Source organism: Jaculus jaculus, chromosome 8, assembly GCF_020740685.1.
Source record: "Jaculus jaculus isolate mJacJac1 chromosome 8, mJacJac1.mat.Y.cur, whole genome shotgun sequence".
NCBI classification, from domain to species: Eukaryota; Metazoa; Chordata; class Mammalia; order Rodentia; family Dipodidae; genus Jaculus; species Jaculus jaculus.
In genome coordinates, this window is record NC_059109.1 from 59,051,104 (window position 1) to 59,070,897 (window position 19,794).

Sequence of the window (19,794 nt, forward strand, 5' to 3'; positions counted from 1 at the left end):
TATAAAGCCATCAAGGAATGAATCACTGATTAGGTCAGAGCCCTCAAGATCTAGTCATCTCTGGAAATGTCATCTCAGACACACCTACGAGTGTACTGTGATCTAGGTATGTTTTCATGTTTTTATTTATTTATTTGCAAGCAGGGCCTCCAGCCACTGCAAAGGAAATCGAGACACAGGCACCACTTTTTGCACCTGGCTTTACATGGGTAATGTGGAACAGAAACCAGGCGGTTATGCTTTCCAAGAAAGCATCCAGCCCCTAATCTAGGCATTTCTTAACATAATAAACAATTACAATTAATATCACAGCGGATGGCACACTTAATAGTGTGTTCTGACAGCTCCAATGACCAACCATTCCCCAAATCCCTCTCAGGCCTTCCTACTGTCTACAGGGATGATTAAGTTATGTTGCCAATTTGATCAGATGAGGAAAAAGACTCGCCTATGGGGTGTGTCTGAGGTGGTTTACAAGAAGGATTGTGAGGAAGGAAGTCCCTCCTCCACAGTGCGCGGCTCTTCCAGTGGTGGACTATATATAAAGAGGCCCCCAGAGAGCACAGGCCCTTCCATCTGGCTTCCTTGGCTCGCAGGTACAGTCATCTATCCTGTTCCAGCTGTTCGTGTGGGAGTGCAGTTTCCAAAGCCTTCTGACTGCACTGAAGACCAGAGGCTGTGCGGGAATCCATCAGCCCTTCAGCGCCATACTGGGACTACTGAGGCATCCAGCCTTGTGCATTGAGCCCACGCTGGGTTCAAGGGAACAGACAGTGCCTGTTGCTCTGCCCAGCTCACGTCCTTCAGATAATGCCAAACCGAGTCTGTCAGAAGCCGGGGCCTCTGCAGCCTCCACAGCTGCTGTCTTGGAGACCTTGCAGGCGCAGGTGAGCTGCTTCGTGTGCCTAGACCATCTGAAGGAGCCAGTGGTCATCGAATGTGGGTGTAACTTCTGCAAAGCTTGCATCACTGACTGGTAGAAGGATCTGGAGGGTCAGTTCCCCCGTCCTGTCTGAAGGACGACATCCCACTACCGCAGCCTCAGGCCTGATAGGCAGCTAGGCAACTTGGTGGAAGCTGCCCAGCCGCTCGGAGGAGTCAAGCGCAAGAGCAGGAGGAGAGCCGCCGCTGCTCCCAACACCTCGAGGCCTCGGCCCTCTCTGCCGTGAAGACCCGGCGGCTGTAAGTGTGGGATGTGCGGCTCCCCACGCGAGGCTGGACGTAGCCGCCGGGAGCCTTGGGGAAACTGCGGAAGCGCCTGGTGCCCCTGGAGCAGGAGCTAAAGGACGCCCGGCTGCAGATCCTCTGCGGAGAGGAAGCCAGGAGCTGCCGAGGCGAGTGCACAGCCGGCGACAGCGGGCCGCAGCGGGGTTCGGGGAGCTCCTGCGTCCGAGCGGGGCGTCCCGGCGCAGGCGCGTGCTTGCGGCCGGGCTTGGAAGCGCTAGGGGCCCGAGCACGCTGGACGGACGAGAGAAGGCAATGGCCGTGGAAGTGGCTTCCGAGTCCATAGAGCCGGAGAAGACCTTCCGCGGTTTTCCCCGGCAGTCCTTCGTCTTAAGGAAAATCCTTAAACAGCTGAGTATGGCTGCAGCCCTGAACCCCGAGGCTGCTCATCTTAACCCGGTGGCGTCAGGGGATCGCAAGAGCATCAGGTTTGTGGCCACCAGATGTCAGATCGTCCCCGACACGCCGCGGCGCTTCACCTTCTGCCCTTGCTCCTGGCTACTGAAAGCTTCAGCTCAGGGTGACACTACTGGGAGGTGGAAGTGGGTGATAAGACCCCCTGGGAACCGTGTGAGCCTAAAGGATGAGCTGGCTCCACTCCCTGAGCATGGCTTCTGGCGGCTGCAGCTTTGGAAGGGCGACAGCTACGCAGCCAGCGCTCTACCTTTCACCTCTTTGGACATCAAGGTGAGGCCCACGCGCATGGGTGTGTTCCTGGACTATGAGGCTGGCACACTGTCTGTTTACAACGTCACAGAGCGCTCACACATCTACACCTTCACCGACACTTTTACCGAGAAACTTTGGCCCCTCTTCTACCCAGGCATCCGGGCAGGTCGCAGGAATGCCGCATCACTTACCATCAGGCCCCCAACAGACTGGGAGTGACAGGATTGACTGGAGTAAGGCAGGGAGAAGAGTGGTGGGATTTCCTGATATAGTCTTCCAAATACACAGTAGCATTAGTGTTCATGACTGACCCGCATAAGACCTGCCAGCGTCTGAATACCTACTTATGACATGTTTGGCCAGGGGTCCCTAGAGACTCCCAAACCAACACTGGCTATGCTAATGCTTTTGGCCATCCCCAGAACCTTATCGCTGAAGAAACCACATACTTTGGTTGTAAGACAGAGATAACAAGCTGCAGCTGAGCTGGAAAATGCCTGTCTGCTTGCTAGTGTTCACAGTGCCAGGAGGTACTATGGAGGCTGCTGGAGGAGAAGAGCCATCAACAGGCTTACCTCGCTTTGGAATCTGCATGCTCAATATCAACCTACCAGGCAAGATATACCCACTGGTATAATAGTGGCATGACTCTTTTGGGAATAACTAACCACTATAAGATTGGATTCTCCATTGCAGAGAACTCATGCCTAGCACTTTAAACCTGATCAAAAGTCTATGGCTAGGAAGGTCACAGACACTAGGGGAAAATCTACCACTGTTTTGCTAAATTGATATGCTGTCACACTGCCTTCTAAATATTTGTGTTGTACTGAGAAGATGGCTTAGTGGTTAAAGGCTCTTGTTTGCAATGTCTAACAGCCTGAGTTCAATTCCCCAGTATGTAGGTAAAGCCAGATGCACAAAATGGTGAATACATCTGGAGTTCATTTTCAGCAACAAGAGGTCCTGGAGTACCCATTCATATTCATTCTCTTCCTCCCTCCCCCTCTCTCTTCAGCAAATAAATAAAAATATTTTTAAATGAATGCTTATGTTTATACTCCTATATTAGTGTTTCATTCTGCCATGGTCAGAGAAGCTTCTTTTGGTTGTAAGCACAGTAAACACAGAGAGTCATACCTGGTTATAACTGAAACTCTAAAAAAATATTTTATTTATTTATTTATTTATTTATTTGCGTTAGAGAGAGGCAAATAGAGAGAAAGAGAGATTGGGTACACCAGTGCCTTTAGCCACTGCAAATGAACTCCAGATGCATGCACCCCCTTGTGCATCTGGCTTATGTGGGTCCTGCAGAATTGAACTGGGATCCTTAGGCTTTGCAGGCAAATGCCTTAACTGCTAAGTCATTTTACCAGCCCATAGCTGAAAATTTTAATTCTACCTTAACATGTTCTGTCATATTGTTATTGCACTTGTTTTTTTTTCTTTATTTTATTTTAGAGAGAGTGATAGAGAGAGAGAAAATTGGCACACCAGAGCCTTAGCCACTGCAATCAAACTGTAGATGCTTTTGCCACCTAGTGGGCATGTGCAAGCTCGTATTTGCCTCATCTTTATGCATCTGGCTAATGTGGGAACTGGAGAGTAGAACATAGGACTTTAGGCTTCACGGCAAATGCCTTAACCACCAAGCCATCTCTCCCGCCCTTGCACTTGCTTTTAATTCATTCATTATGCAACTCAATTGTCCATCATATTTATTACTCATTATTTGTAGCTCCACTAGAACAGAAATTGACAATGATATGAATGTATTTTTATATTTTGTATAATCGTGTGTGTCATGTCCTTAGAATTATACCAGTTAGTAGGCACTCTGTGATTGGTGCATGAGGAAAATAAGAAAAGTGACAAGAGTCCCTAGAGTTCTTGTTTTCATGCCTGGATAGGTGGGAAAGTGTTGAAATATGATTATTCATGCTGTTTCAGTGACCTATGAGGCACCCATAAGGAGATATCAGAAGATATTTTCTTATCAGTTACTATATTTTTATGACAGCATATTATAAAATGATACCATTTCAAATCAGGAGGAAAATGGAAAATATTCACTAAAAACACTAGGAAATGAATAAACAAAGATTAGAATTTTAGTCTATTTCCAGTGTTACTTACCAAAATGACTCTTTGGTATATACGTACATACATTTTCATAGGTTGTCATTATGTGTTTGAATGAAAATGAACTTTCTATAAATAAAAGTATAATAGTCTCAATTTAAATTCTCTATAGTGTTAGCCTCACAAACATAACTTGAACATTACAAAATATCATTAGGAAAATGAAAATAAAAATTGGGGGAAATATTTTTAAAAATATATAAGAATAACAAAATTAATGTCTTAACATATGTCATTTAAGCTAACATGTTATTTTACTTGTAGAGTGAGACACCTCAGCAAAGGATACTAATTTATATTTCAAATAAGAGAAGACTAAAAATAAACATGATCATATTTTCACCTACCCTTTCCACTAATGGCTGTGTCCCAAGTCTTTAAATTGGAGAAAGCGCTTCAGATTTCTGGAGGTTTTCATCAGTTTTTGCTCTGAGCACTCTGGCTTCTGCCTATAGGACTGAATATAAGATCCAAACCTGACCCACTGAAGAGATAAAAGCAATGCCAACTCAGATCTTTGCAATAGGTTTTGGTACAGCAGGAAAAAGAACATTTCCTTTCTTTGAGGTTTCAATGCTGGGGTGATTTAAACTTGGAGTCATTTATAGCCTCTCTTCTCTGTCTACATCATTTACTTTTAATTTTTATTAAAAACCACTAGAGCTGGAGAGATGGCTTAGCAGTTAAGGCATTGCCTGTAAAGCCTAAGTACCCAGGTTGGACTCCCCAGTACCCACTTAAACCAGATGCACAAGGTGGCATATGTGTCTGGAGTACGTTTGCAGTGGCTAGAGGCCCTGGCATGCCTATTCTTTCCTCTACCTGCCTCTTTCTCTCAAAATTAATTAAAAAATATTTTTAAAAAGACATAGGTTAACATGTTGGATCAGAAATATGGACTATATCCATTTGCTCTCTACAAAAAAGTCCCTGTTAATTTTCTACTTGGATAACCTGTTCATTGACAATAGTGGAGGATTAAAGTCCCCAACTGTTATTATATTGGGATTTATTTCTGATTTATTGTCTACTAGGTTTTGTTTTATAAATCTAGTGTACCTGTGTTTGGTGCATATAAGCTTATGATTTTAATGTCCTCTTGTTGGATTGTTCCCTTTGTAAGTAAGAAGTAGCCCTGTTTATCGTTCTTGGTTATTTTTGGTTTAAAGTTTATTTTGCCAGATAGTACCGTAGGCACACTTGTTGTCTCCCTTTTCCATTTGCTTGAAAAATCATTTCCTATCCTTTCACCCTAAGGTGGTACCTATCTTTAATGATAAGGTGAATTTTCTTTAATACACTTATAGAAAAGCACTATACAGATAAACATCCCATGGCATAGGCAAATCGCACTAAATTACGTATTTAGAGCACAATTGTTGAAATTGAAACTTCACTAAATTTCTTAACATGCAATCTAAATATCACAACTTTATATATAAAAATAACTTGACAAAATCACTGAAATTGAAAATCAGACCTATGAAAATTATTACTAATTTTGGCATCTCTTTCTTACCCCCCACTACAGATCATGGTTTCCTACATGCCACAGGACACTTTAGAGAGCCAAAACTGCAATTCTTAGGTCATATTATTGATTTGATGATGTCTATAAGTGATACTAGGGTCAGAGCATCATAAAGGAAAAGTTTTCACAAACTTCCCAGGTTTCTGTCATCCCACTCACTTACTTCCTAGACTCGACTTTCTTTAATTTAACCTCCACGTTGATGTACATCCCACTACAATCATTAAAGCTAGTTTTCTGTTTGTCTTCCAGAGTCACATTCAGTACTGTAAATTTATTTTGGATTATGTTGTGCCAGAAACGTCAATTCATGAAAGTCCTCCCCAGAAACGCCAGGTTTTGGTACAAAGAGTTTGCTTGTTTTGCCAAAATGGGATATAAATATATCCAAATAATACAAACAATTGTCTCATGGCTCTTGTGGTGGTTTGAGTCAGGTGTCCCCCATAAACTTAGGTATTCTGAATGCTAGGTTCCAAGATGATGGAGATTTGGGAATTAATACCTCCTGGAGGTGGTGTATTGTTGGCAGGCTTATGGGTAAGTTTCCCCCTGCCACTGTTTGGCGTACTCTCCTATTTCTGTTGTCCATCTGATGTTGGCAAGGAGGTGATATCCACCCTCTGTTCACGCTATCAGTTTCCCCTGCCATCATGGAGCTTTCTCTGGAACATGTAAACCGAAATAAATCTTTTTCCCCACAAGCTGCTTTTGCTCGTGTGTTTTCTGCCAGCAATGTGAACCTGACTCCAATAGCTCTCATGTAAGATATGAAAATGGAAAGAATTTCAACCTGTATGGTAGGTGGCTGCTGACAAGTCACATTGAAATTTTACATTACAGAAAATCTCTAGTGTATTTACAGAGAGACTCTAGCTAAGAGGTAAATTAAAAGGTCAGGCATGGGAGAGCCTGGACTAAGGAAGCAAGATGAAAAGAAAAATGCATGTGATATTGAAAATAATTGACAGGGAATTAGGGGATATAGTTGTGTGGGACAATGCTTGTGTCAAGACCTGGGTCCAACTCCTAGAACTGTTTATAAGCAAAGCAAAATAATAACAACAGTAACAAACCAAAGTGAAGCCAACTAAATAAGAAAACAAACTGGATCTAGGTAATATTTGCACATCAGCACTACAGAAAGATGGGTGGATGTGGAAAATCATATTAAACTGAAGTGACACAAACCCAAAAAAACAAAACCACATGCTCTCTGTGGTCTGTGGGTCTTAGGTTCTCATAAGTGTGTATGTATGGGAACAAATGTGGACAAACTCTGTAAAGGTAGAAATATAAACTAAAGCAAACAAACAGAACAGAATGGGGAAGACATTGGTGAAAAGTGGAATGGGGGAGGAGGGTTTGGAGGATAGGAGAGGGGATGGGAATCAACAAAAACAAATTGTATTTGAAAATACCAGAATGAATAACACCTAAATCTTTGTATGCCAACTTAAAAAAAAATGATGACTTCACCAAATTTGGGGCATACAGAAGAGCCAGGCTTGCACAGAAAAGGTGACTGTGAAATTATAATAGAAATTATAGATGAAATTTGTCTTGCAATATTCTTGTCTGAAAGAAGCTGGCATTGGTTTCTTGAGAGGGCATTTGAGAGACATGTAACACTCAGGATAAAGATTTAAAATATGTAGTAACGAGAGTCACAAAAGTGAATTGACATTTACTACTTCATCTGTTTTTAAGTTCAAGATAATATGGTGTGGTTAACTAAGGCTTAGTGGCAGATCTGTGAACAGTATCAGTTAAAAGTACTACCTTTAACCTTTCAGCATTGACCTTCCCCTGTTTTTCTCATAGTCTGTTGTTGCTAAGGGTCAATTGGGAGCTTTTGGTTGACAAGTACATTTCCTACTGGCTGTGTAACCTACACTCAGAAATAAGGTGTTCAAGTGACAACTGTACCTGATTACCAGGTAACACAGTGAGTGCTCTCTCTAAATGCTTTTCAGTATTTAGGAATACCATATTTTTAAAATAATTATATACCTTGTTATATGGTATATACAGTAGACTTCTATACTATGTCCTTTTATTTCTAGATTTATTCTGTTCTGTAATACATTTCACATTCTAATTTCTACACTCAGTTTTTATATTGATCTTTTTATGTTAATTATAACAGGATATTCTCTTTTATCTCCTCACTCCAGCTCCCATTACTCTGGAGACCTTCCTTAGTGGGGTTATAATATTCACTGTAGGGTCATGAAGGCCTCAGACAGTCCCTGTGAGGTAGCCGGGGTCCATGCCTTAGGATATTCTAACCCACTCTGTGGCTCTTACAATCTTTCCGCCCCTCTCTTCTGACATGTTATATGAGCCATAGTAGGTCTGTTGGCAGTCTAATTTAGTGCTGAGCTCTCTTTAGCCTCTGAATTTCTGTTTTGAAAGGTTTTTATTAATCACTGTGTTTGTCACCATCAACCTGGGACTGGTTTTCAGGTTAGCAGTAAGAGCAGTGTTCGTGTCGTCACTTCCCTTGTAATTTCTCCTTCCTGGGCTGTGGCAGATTACACTTAGTCTTTTTTTTTTTTTTTTTTAGTTGTAAACTGAGTTCAAAAAATAAATTTATTTTGAATTTTATTTATAAATCATCTTATCTTTTGCATTTCAAAGTATTTATACCATTCACAATGACTCACAATTCACATAAGATAATTTGCCACTAATAATGACTACTTAGAAAAATGGAATAAGGTAAGTTTTATGTACATGAGTTACATGATTCTTGCATCATCTAGTCTCTATTTTTATTTATTACTAATATTAAAAATTGCATCTTTTATTTATATAATTGACCTCAAAGTAATATTTTTGGGAAGTATATTTGAAAACTTTAGAACTAAAAGTAAAAATACATGAATGAACAAATTTAGATGTTAAAAGCTTTCAGTTCTCAAATTTAGCCAAATATCTTCATTTTTGTTATTCCTGAAAATGTACTAACATTGAGGAATTCATAGAGCATGAATACAGACAAATATGTGAATTAGGAAAGCTATATCCTTGACAAACAATATCAAAGAGAAATATCCAACATTTGATGTGTAAGAAAAGTATGTCCAGAATATAAGATTTCGGTGACCTGTAACATGGATGTAATAGACACAGCATTCAATAAAAACCTCAATAAGGGCAGCAGTTAAGTGTGCTTCCTGTGCAAGCATGAGTGGGCCTGAGGCTGGCAGGATTAGTATTTCTAGATCCAAAGTAATACAACTGGTGTGGCATGTGTGCCTGTAGCCTCAGTCCCACTGAGGAGCAGGCACCATGGTGGAAGGCCTGCAAGCTCTAGGATAGTTCAAAAGAGACTTGAGCTCAAAAACAATACCAGGTGGAAGAGCAGTGGTGCAGGACAGGGATGTTTCATAGAGGCAGCCACTGTCTAGCTACCCAGCTGTGGACCTATGGGGCTTTGTAAGGGCACATACAGATCCACATTCACATACCACACACCACACAAACACAAGTACACACACACTCACACAGACATAAGCCTAAAAATGCCCCAAACCAAACTGTAACCCCCCACAATATCCCTAGGCTGAATTCACTCCTTAATAATTTTAGAATACTAGAGTTCTCAAACTAGACCTGACAAGATCCAAATAAGAATATCTGCAGAGGCACTTCACAGGGCATACTGAACATACTAGGTTGAAAAGACTTTGAAATCCTTTACACAAAGAATGATTCACTGGCATGGTGGACCATGCCTTCAATCCCAGTGCTTGGGAGGAAGCGGTAGGAGGGTCGCCATGAGTTCCAGGCCACCCTGAGAATACAGAGTGAATTCCAGGTCAGCCTGCCCTAGAGTGAGACACTACCTCAAAACCAAAAGACAACAGAAAAGAAAAAAAAAGATGCATTTCCATTTTCAAGACTAGTCTATATTAATCTGACTCTCTTGGAGTGGGCATGAAAGAATTTTTCCCCAAACCTAAACCCTTAACGAAGACTCTCTTCATTGCCATCTTCATTTCCTTATTTCTAAGTGTATAGATGACAGGATTCAACCAAGGAGTAATAATGGCATCAAAGAGAGCTAAAAATTTATCTATGGGTAAGGTAGGGAATGGCCACACATAAACAATGATGCAAGGACCAAAGAAAAGTACCACCACAGTGATGTGAGCTGAGAGAGTGGAGAGGGCCTTGGATGAGCCAGCTGAGGAGTGTTGATGAACTGTGACCAGAATGAAGATGTAAGACACCATCAAGATGAAAAAGGTGCCCATGGAGATGAAGCCACTGTTGGCAGTGACCATGAATTCTAACCTCTCTGTGTCCGTACATGCAAGTTTGATGAACCGAGGAAGGTCGCAATAAAAGCTATCCATTTGGTTGGGTCCACAGAATGGTAAACTGACAACAAAAGCCAGCTGGGCTACAGAATGGATGAGGCCAATGGTCCAAGCGAGAGCCAACAGAGAAGTGCACATCTTTAGGCTTTCATGATGCTCAGGTAGTGCAGGGGCTTACAGATGGCAATGTAACGGTCATAGGCCATGACTATGAGCAGCACCATCTCTGTGCCTCCCACAGTGTGAATGAAGAACATCTGAGTGATGCACCCTTTCAAGGAGATGACTTTACGCTTTCTGAAGAGGTCATAAATCATCTTTGGAGTAGCAATGCTGGACACACCTGTATCAATAAAGGAGAGATTGGCCAGCAGGAAATACATGGGAGAATGTAAGTGATGGTCTGAGATGACTGTGAACACAATGAGAAGATTTCCCAGCATGCTTGCTATGTAAAATACTGTGAAAAACAGAAAAAGAAGAATCTGAATTTCCCAAGAACTGGTGAGTCCAAGCAACAAAAATTCAGATACCACCGAGCAATTTCCTCCATCCATCAACGTCATGTGCAGGTTTGATCATGAAGCTCCTGCTACTTGCAGAACACAAGGGGAAGAAAAACTTAATTTTTAAGCAAAAGGGATGTTCTGTCTAGTAAACAATGACCCAAATATCACAAAATCAGTACAACTTGGTTTTGCATAGTACTCATGGAGTTTGGGGAAGAACTTTTCCATGCTGACATATTTGAGACTACTTGTTTATTTCATGTTATTTCAAATCTAGTTTGGCTGTTAGTGTATTTAATAAGAAAGGGAGAATCTAAACAAAGTAAGCTAAGGAGAGGCAGATGAGGAAGCACAGATACACACTTAGTACTACATGGGCAAATTTGTCATTAGATGGAAGCATACTAGAATAAATTTATTGTTTTTGTTTGTTGTATATAACTATCTTAGTACATATTGGAATTGCATATATGTGTTATTATTGATGCCATCTTCACTGTATCCTCACTTAGTGTAGCTTCCCATTTTTTTTTTTTTAATAAGATCTAGTCTATCAGAATAGGCCTCAATTCTTGTGGCCTCATTTAATAACCTTACATTCATAAAGGCTATTTATTTATTTATTTTTTATTTTATTTTATTTTTTTTTCTTTTTCGAGGTAGGGTCTCACTCTGGCTCAGGCTGACCTGGAATTCGCCATGGAGTCTCAGGGTGGCCTTGAACTCTCGGTGATCCTCCTACCTCTGCCTCCCGAGTGCTGGGATTAAAGGCATGCGCCACCACGCCCGGCTTTTTTCTTTTTCTTTTTTTTTTTTTTTTTTTTTGCTATTTATTTTTTTTTAACAAAGGCTATTTTCAACTACGGTCACCTCAGGAAACATCAGGGAATAGAGCTTTAGCACACTTAGTGATGGGGGTGGGGCCTAGGCTGGTGACTCAGTCTGTAAAGTATTTTCTTTGTAAACATGAGGACCTTATTTCAACACCCAGAACCCATTTAAAAATGTTAGGCATTGCCGGGTGTGGTGGCACATGCCTTTAATCCTAGCACTCGGGAGGCAGAGGTAGGAGGATTGCCAGGAGTTCGAGGCCACCCTGAGACTCCATAGTGAATTCCAGGTCAGCCTGGGCTATAGTGAGAACCTACCTTGAAAAACAAGAAAACTAAACATGCAACAACAACAACAAAAAGTTAGTCATTGCAGTTTGATTGTAATTCCAGCACTGGGGATTGCCTTGGATTTTAATTATGTCATCAATCAAAAAGACAAGTTTGAAAATTTATACTTAAGTTGGCATTTTTCATGATCCCTTTGTTAACATGAGCTCTTTTTATCTGTTTGAGTTCTTTTCATGGTTACTATTCTCTTTCTAGTTACACATTGCTATATTATTTTAAAAATTAGTTTTAAAGGGTTGGAGAGATGTCTCAGTGGGAAAGATCACTTCCTCTGCAAGTATGAGGTTCTGAGTTCGATTCCCTAGCACCCATGTGAGGACATGGCCATACACATCTGTAACCCCACTCCTGTGGAGAGCAGAGACCCAAGAATTGCTACGGCTTTCAAAAATGGCAAACTCTGTGAGAGACTATCTCAAGAAAACATGCTGCTGAACTAGAGAGGACACACACACAATAAGATTCCAAGTATCTCCCTTACCAACATGTTCCATTCTCTTAATACTTTTTTTTTTTTTTAACACTATCTAAGGTGAGTCTTAGAATCCTTCCTCCATTCTGTGGTCTCTTCTTCACTTACATGAAGACAACTCCTTTCATCTTTCAGGAAATACTTCTGTTTTACATATTATGCCTCCCAAGTCTTTTGTCCCTATTTTATTCCTGTCATATCATAATCCTTATCTTATGCACTCAAGTTATCCAGTGAAGGGGCTGGGATATGGCTCAGAGGGTAAAGGCACTTGCTTGCAAAGCCAAGTTCAATTCCTAACACACCCAAGTAAGCTAGATACAAAAAGTGTCTCAGGCATCTGGTGCTTTTTTGCGGTGGCAAGAGGCCCTGGCACGTTCAAACACAAACACATGTGAAAATAGATAGTAATAATAATAAAGATATCCAGTGGACCTTATCCTCCATCTCTGATTTGAATTTTATGGATACTGATCCTTTATTTAAATTCAGCTACAGAATGTTTTCACTCTTAAAAAATTGTCTGAATAAAGAGTGTGTCTATTCTCACAAATTGTACCTAAAAGTCTTAATGTTCTGACCTATTACATACATGCATTAACTCACACGTGCAAATAAATAAAATGTTTTAAAGTGCTTTATTAACTATATTCTTGAGCATGTATGCCAAAATTTATAAATTAATATGCTTCCTCCTAAAAATGTATAGAATAAAATTCTTCTATGTTATTGTTCCAAAATAATCAGTGAAGACGGATCTTGTTTCACAGAGTATAAAATAAGGTCTGAATGACGTTAAAAGAATGGTTTGATTTTATAAGGCTATGTATTAAATTCAAGCCACATTCTTGAAATTGTGATTTAAAAGTATATGAAGGAAATGACAACCTTTTAATAGTTACAATCTCTCCATGAAAGATTGTGGGTGATTTTATCTCCTCTCTACTTTTATAAATTTTGTGTTGGCACATGTTTTTCTCTTTGAAAAAGAATCTTCAAGCACAAGCAGCTTCCAGGGTTTTTGTATTATAATACTTTGTTAATCACCAATAATATAAAGTCTAAGAAAATTCTTAAGGGACCACAAAGAGGAAGAATATGTTACTATCCAAATACTCTCCCAAAGATAATAGGTGGCAAAGCAGGTCTTGGTATCTATCATCATCTCCAGCTCCTCTACTGTCCCTTGTCATAGTGCCATCTACTCTTTCACTGTCTTCATACCTTCCTTGGGCTGCAAAGGACCTCCATCATATCATTTTCTCAGATATAATCTCCTGTAAGCTTCTATCCTTAAGAATTATTATCCTTCTTAGACAAGTTTCAAATAAAGCATTTCCATACTGAGGCAGTTCAAGATAAACTCCTATGAAGAACTCCATGCAGTTACTTGGGTTTATATAAATTCAGTCCTCATCATATTTTATTTCTTTTGTCCATGTTCCTGTGTTATGCTTCCTGTTGTCTCTCCACTTTCATCCTACTCTCATGGCAAACCAGAGAAAGTTATATGTTACCATTCCTGTTTTGAAACTTCACTCATACTTAGATCTGTGTTATGTATGACAAAGATTTTTATGAGAATTTGAGGTCTAGTACAGGCCACCATCTTCCTGATCTGCATTGTGTCCAAAAAATAAACACCAAGGAAAATCGATAAATCTTCTTAGCATCCTACAAATGATTATTCACATTCAAACACAAAAATGCTAATTTTGTTTTTAAAGAAAAATATGGGGAACCTAAAATATGTATTATCTGAGTTAGACAACAAAATCTATTCTCTTCAAAAGCCTTCTAATGATTTGGAGATGAATGAGGAGCTTCAATTATATGAGGTTTGTAATTTCTAAAGAGAAAAATAGAATGGATTTAGTTTAAATGATATTGAAAACTAAGTGACAGAAACCAGGAACCTTATAAGACCCATAAACTGAAAGTATAAGTTGGAAACTTATCTACCATGAAAAATCAGAAGGAAATATAGTATAGGGAAGAAGGAATATGGAATAGAAACCATAAAAACAAGCAGTTACCTCCTCCTGGAAGTTTCTTGTGAACAACATTCTACCTTCAATGAACAGCCAGATTGCAGTATTTTCCAGAAAATCTCCCCAGTTACATGGATAATATTTGCAGCTGCTTATTTGATACTCTTCTTCCTGCCTCTTGCGGAGTACACATGTCATATACATGCCAAATAAGAATTAAACTATGTCCTAAATTAAAGGGAAATAATTTATGATCAATAATTGGATCAGGTCCTCTACCCATATATAGGTCACAGTATCTTCTCTGCCAAACTCAGTCATTTACTGGTGAACATTTTACCCAGTAGTACTTGAAGCAGGAGCATTTCTCTAGATTCAAAGGAGGAGCATTTCACATTCTGTCTGAGGCCAGTGCCTTTTCCAAACCAAAAGCCTTATGTTGTTTTTCTCAAGTCAAAATGCTTCTAATTAGCAAACTTGTATGGCCCACTGAGTCCAGATGACTTTTCACCAAGGGAATAAAAAGGACAAAAGAACAGGAAAAGAAATGCAGTTTATAGATGGATGGTGTTCAGAAATACTTTTGCTTCAGAATGAGACAATAGAGGCAACTATGAGAAACCCAAAAGCCTAGGAAAAAGCCTGGGAAATAGAACTCAAAGGAGAATTTAGTTTTTATTCTAGAACTAACTAGTGAAGACTCAGCAAAGAGGGATCATAGTACACAAGCCATCACTCACTTTGCAATTTTGAATTTCTAGATGTTTTTTCAGTCCCACAAGGCTTCAAACTCCAGACCATAGACTACAGGGGTTTCCACTGGAGATCCAGTTAGCATATAAGGTACTCATTACTGGAGAAGAATCGTCATGTCACAAATGTGTTTTTGTTTTGTTTTGTTTTGGTGTGGGTGCATGCATGTTCACAGTACATGTTGTGGCAGTCAGAGGACAATTTTCATGTATTGGTCCTCACTTTCCATGTCATTTGTGAAGCAGATCTCTCATTACTTTTATATGTTTATTTTTATTCATTTTATTTATTTGAGAGAGAGACAGAAGCAGATAGAGACTGAGAGAGAGAGAGAGGGAGGGAGTATATGGGTGTGCCAGGACCTTCAGCCTCTGTAAATGAGCACTAGATGCATGTGCCACCTTGTGCACCTGGCTTTATGTGGAAATTGAACCTGTTTCCTTTGGCTTCACTGTTCTCTGGCAAATACCTTAACTGCTAAGCCATCTCTTCAGCCCATAAAGTTTTTAAACAAACAAATTTCTTTGACCATATTTTAGAAGAATTCATTCATTCTTATAATTTTTTTTCCCTACAGTGCTATGCTCTTTTACTGTTTCTATAATTACCATCATTCTTCAGGTATTATTACCCCATGTTAAGTGCTATAAAGAACAGCAGTCGGACTCCAATATAGTACAACATATTCCTTTAACCTAATCTGGTAAAAAAAAAAAAATGCAAGGATTGGTTTCCATTGCACAGCATTTAGCCAACAGTTAATTAATATTTTAATAATGTATATTGGTCAACTTGAATGGCTAGTATCACAAAGATGAAAGATAACAAAGGCTGGTGTCATGTGAAGTAAAGGGAACTCATACAGTTTGGATGGGAATGCAAATTAGTATAGTCACTTTGCAGAACACTGTGGAGGTTCCTTAGACATTACTATGTAATTTAATTATCTTATTCTGCATATACATGATGTTAGCATGTCAAAAAGATTCATTCTTGCATGCCCATGTTGTTTGCTGTATTATTCATAGCAGCTACAATATGGATTTAATGTAGATGCACATCAATGGTTATATGGATGCATAGGAAATTAAAATGTAGAATATATACACAATGAAGTATTTATCCATGAAGAGGAATGAAAAATTGCCATTTTTACTAAAAATAGTGGTAGTGTAGGATATTGTGTTCGGTGAAATCTACCATACAGAGAAAAATTAGTACCATATAATCATCCACATGTCAATGCTGAAAGAAGGAAGTCATTCAGAATGTAGCATAGGGCTTGTTAGAGGCTAGTGAGTGTAAGGTGGAGTGAGGAGATATAGTGTTTAATAACAAATACCACATGTCATTAGATAGGCACTACCTCCCCAAGACCGTCACAAAAATGAACTCATCAAGATTTCTACAGGAATGATGGGAGAGGATAAGAAGTCATCCTACAGCAAGATAGAAGAGAGACTAGTTGGAAAGAAGAAGGGAGTCAGTGAGGGAGATTTGGGAATGGTGGGAAGGGATTATGATCATGGGATATTGTTTATGTTTATGGAAATTGTCAAAAGGTTTTAAAAGACATTATGATGATGATCTTGAGGAAAAGAATAAAATTACAGACATGAGTAAGAATGTGGAGAAAAGATAGTATTGGGAGGGGATTATAATCAATTACATTATCTTCTTGTATGAAAATTGTCTAAAAATTTTTTAAATGAAAACTAATGGGTTCTATGGAGAGACCTGGCTGTAATCCAGAAGAGAGCCAGTCCCCAGACAATTAGCCCATCTAGTGATAGAAGGTGCTACATGAGCTACTGGGGGAAAGTGGTCAACATCTGTCCAAGCAAGTCATAAAGTCTAAGTGACTCTGAAGCAAACAACCTGACGTGATGCTCACACAAGTGCAGTAGTGGCACACAGCCATGGTGGGTAACCAGCTGCTCTTGAATTGGTTAACAGATCTACTCAGTGGAAAGGAAACTATATCTGGGAGTGGAAAACAAGTCCGAATCATATCCAGATAATGATTCTGCTTTCCATTGTCAAGCTCCCACTAATCTTGACAGTTCATACCCTTTAAATTGTCTCTAAATTAATAATGGGTATCCCATTTAACTGGTGATGACTTCACTCTCTGTTCACGAATCTGCTTCTCTTTTTCAGAAGGGAGCTGGACCTGAGGTGATAAACAACCTAGTGCACTCCACGCGGGCCCCAGCTGAAACCACAGAGGAATAGGGGAAATGAGCAAGAGTGCTGCTTTCTTAGTGAATCTGAGATAAGCACAAGGGTGAAGGAGATAGACACTGAGGACACTCAACTCAAAGCAGAGATCCAGAGGCTCCAGAGTGCCCATCACTAAAGTAGTCTTAAAATGCTCCCAGCATGGCTCAGGGAATTTTATGGAAGAGGGGGTAGAAAGACTGTTAGAGCCACAAGTTGGGACATTTTGCACAAAGACATTGCCTCTCCCCTTTCATAATGCATGACCCACAATCGCCATGGGGTTGACCTTCATCCCCAAAGAGGAAGACCTCTTTAGAGAATGTGCCAGGAGGAGGGAAAGGATGGTACCAACATGTGTTGTTTGCATACTAAATACGTCCATCTTTAATAAAAATTAAAAAATGAATACAAAAAAACTAATATATACACCTGCTATGTAACAATAATATAAAGGAAACACATAATAAATGGGAGAGTAAGTAAATTAAAAAAAAAAACTAATGGGTTCTAATATAATATAATCCACATGTTATGTATAATATTATATACAATACATATTATAACATTTAATCTAAATACACCACACACATACTACATAATATGTATTTTTTTGTAAGCAAAACATTTTTTAGTTTTTGGTTTTTCAAGGTAGGGGTCTAACTTTAAACCAGACTGACCTGGAATTCACTATGGAGTCTCATGGTGGCCTCAAACTCACAGAGATCCTCCAATCTCTGCCTTCTGAGTGCTGGGATTAAAGGCGTGCACCACCACACCAGGCATAGCAAAACATTTTAATAAGGAGAGAGCCATACTTTACATTTACCCAAACTTTTTCACATCTGACTTCATAGAAGTCTTCTGAATCCTTATACCTGCTACGTCATTTGATAAATGTGCTTTGGGACTTAGGTTAAGATGGCGGCATAGGTACCATGCCAAAAAGACCAAAAATAAAAAGAAGAAACTCAGCAAAATACACACTTTTACTAAAAAGTGAGGTGTATAGGAAATTGAAAAGACAGTGGAGAAGTAGAAGAGATCGAAGAGATCCAGAGTATCCAGAGCCCACACAGGCCAGCAAAAGTGGCCCTAGAAGATCTGCCAACCATGGTGGTGGAGCACCAGAAAGTGGCCAGACTCGGCTTGAGCCATAGGAAAAGCCAAGTGAGGGGAAATTCCACTCACACCGGAGCTCTCTGCAACTCAAGAAACATGAAGGGAGAGCAGCAGTGAACAACAGAGGAGCAGATCACAAGGTAGAAGAACACGTGGAACAATGAGAGAACTAGAGCAGCTGTAGCTCCCTCCCCTCCCCCACTGCCTGTGCCGAGCTCCAGAGAACAGAGCAGTGGTCCAGGGACCCAGCCATGGCAACTTGAGCCAACAGCAGGACCCAAGCAAGAGCAGAGTCTGGCAGCAACATCAGAGGCTCTGGCACCGGCAACAGCGGCCCCAGGAGGGGCGGACGAAGTAGCGACAGCAGTGCATATCCAGCAGCAACAGCAGCTTCAGAGGCAGCAGCAGTGGCTCCAGCAGTGGTAGCGACAGCAGCAGCAGAGGCAGGAGCAGTGGTGGATCCAGCAGCAGCAGCTTCAGCAGCAGTGGCGACAGAACCAGCAGTGGCAGCTTTAGCAGCAGCGGTGACAGATCCAGCAGTGGCAGTAGTGGTACCAGCAGCAGGGGTGCTGTTCTGCAGGGCCACAGTTGTCAGCTATGGTTTGCCCCACAGGAAAAGCCAGTGCCCAGTTCCAGAAATCAGAACAGCAGCCCAACGACACAGCCAGCAACTTGACTGAGACCAAAATCATCTAAGGTAACCGGGATTGCACCAGGGAAGGGTCTCACTTGGTCGCAAGCTGACTTGGATCCCTCAACAGACTAGAAATCTTAACCTCTTTGTTCATAGAGGATCTGGTCGTTATAATAACAACTCTTGCATACATACTCGGGGCTGTTTTTGATTGAATGTGTACAGTGTTTAGTTAAATTTTAGAATCTACCTGTATTTTATTCCACTCAGCCTGCTTGAATACTCCTATAGCAGGGAAACTCAACCCCTAAGAACATCTTTGTAGATACTCTGAGAGTCTTAAGAGCCACACCTAACACCTTAAGGTCCTACCCTGAAAATATATTACATCAAATCAATTGATACAGCTAAGAATACACAGCTAGCTAGAAAATCAAAGCATTAACATAATCAAATATGCAAAAATATATACATTATAACACAAGAAACACTAAAAAGCAAGACAATATAAATCCACCTAACAGTATTAATGCATCAGAAATGACCTCCAGTGAGAAAGAGTTAAAGGAAATGGCTGAAAAAGATTTCAAAAGAATGATTGTAAATATGTTCAAAGAAGTCAAAGAAAAAAATCAAAGGAATCAAAGAAGAAATCAAAGAGGAAATCAAGAAGACACAGGACAGCAATTTAATGATATAAAGAAGGTAATACAAGACATAAATAAGGAAATAGAAATAACAAAGAAAAACCAATAAGAACTACTAGCAATAAAGAATACAGTTAATGAAATAAAAACCTCTGTAGAAAATCTCACCAGTAGAATGGATGAAGGAGAGGACAGAATATCTAAGCTAGAAAACCAGGTGGCAGATCTAATATAGTCCAGCAAAGAGAAAGAAAAACTTATAGAAAAGTATTACTGGGAATTTCAAGATATTCGGGACACTATGAAAAGATCAAATATAAAAGTTCAGGGCATAGTAGAAGGAGAAGAATTCCACTCCAAAGGCA

At 40.0% G+C, this 19,794-nt stretch overlaps 2 pseudogenes; one reads left to right on the plus strand and one right to left on the minus strand.

Moving 5' to 3' along the window:
* Nucleotides 1–400: 400 nt before the first annotated feature.
* LOC101617400 lies at nt 401–2,112 on the plus strand (annotated as a pseudogene).
* Nucleotides 2,113–9,489: 7,377 nt separating this feature from the next.
* On the minus strand, nt 9,490–10,457 carry LOC101617113 (annotated as a pseudogene).
* Between the last annotated feature and the right edge of the window lie 9,337 nt (nt 10,458–19,794).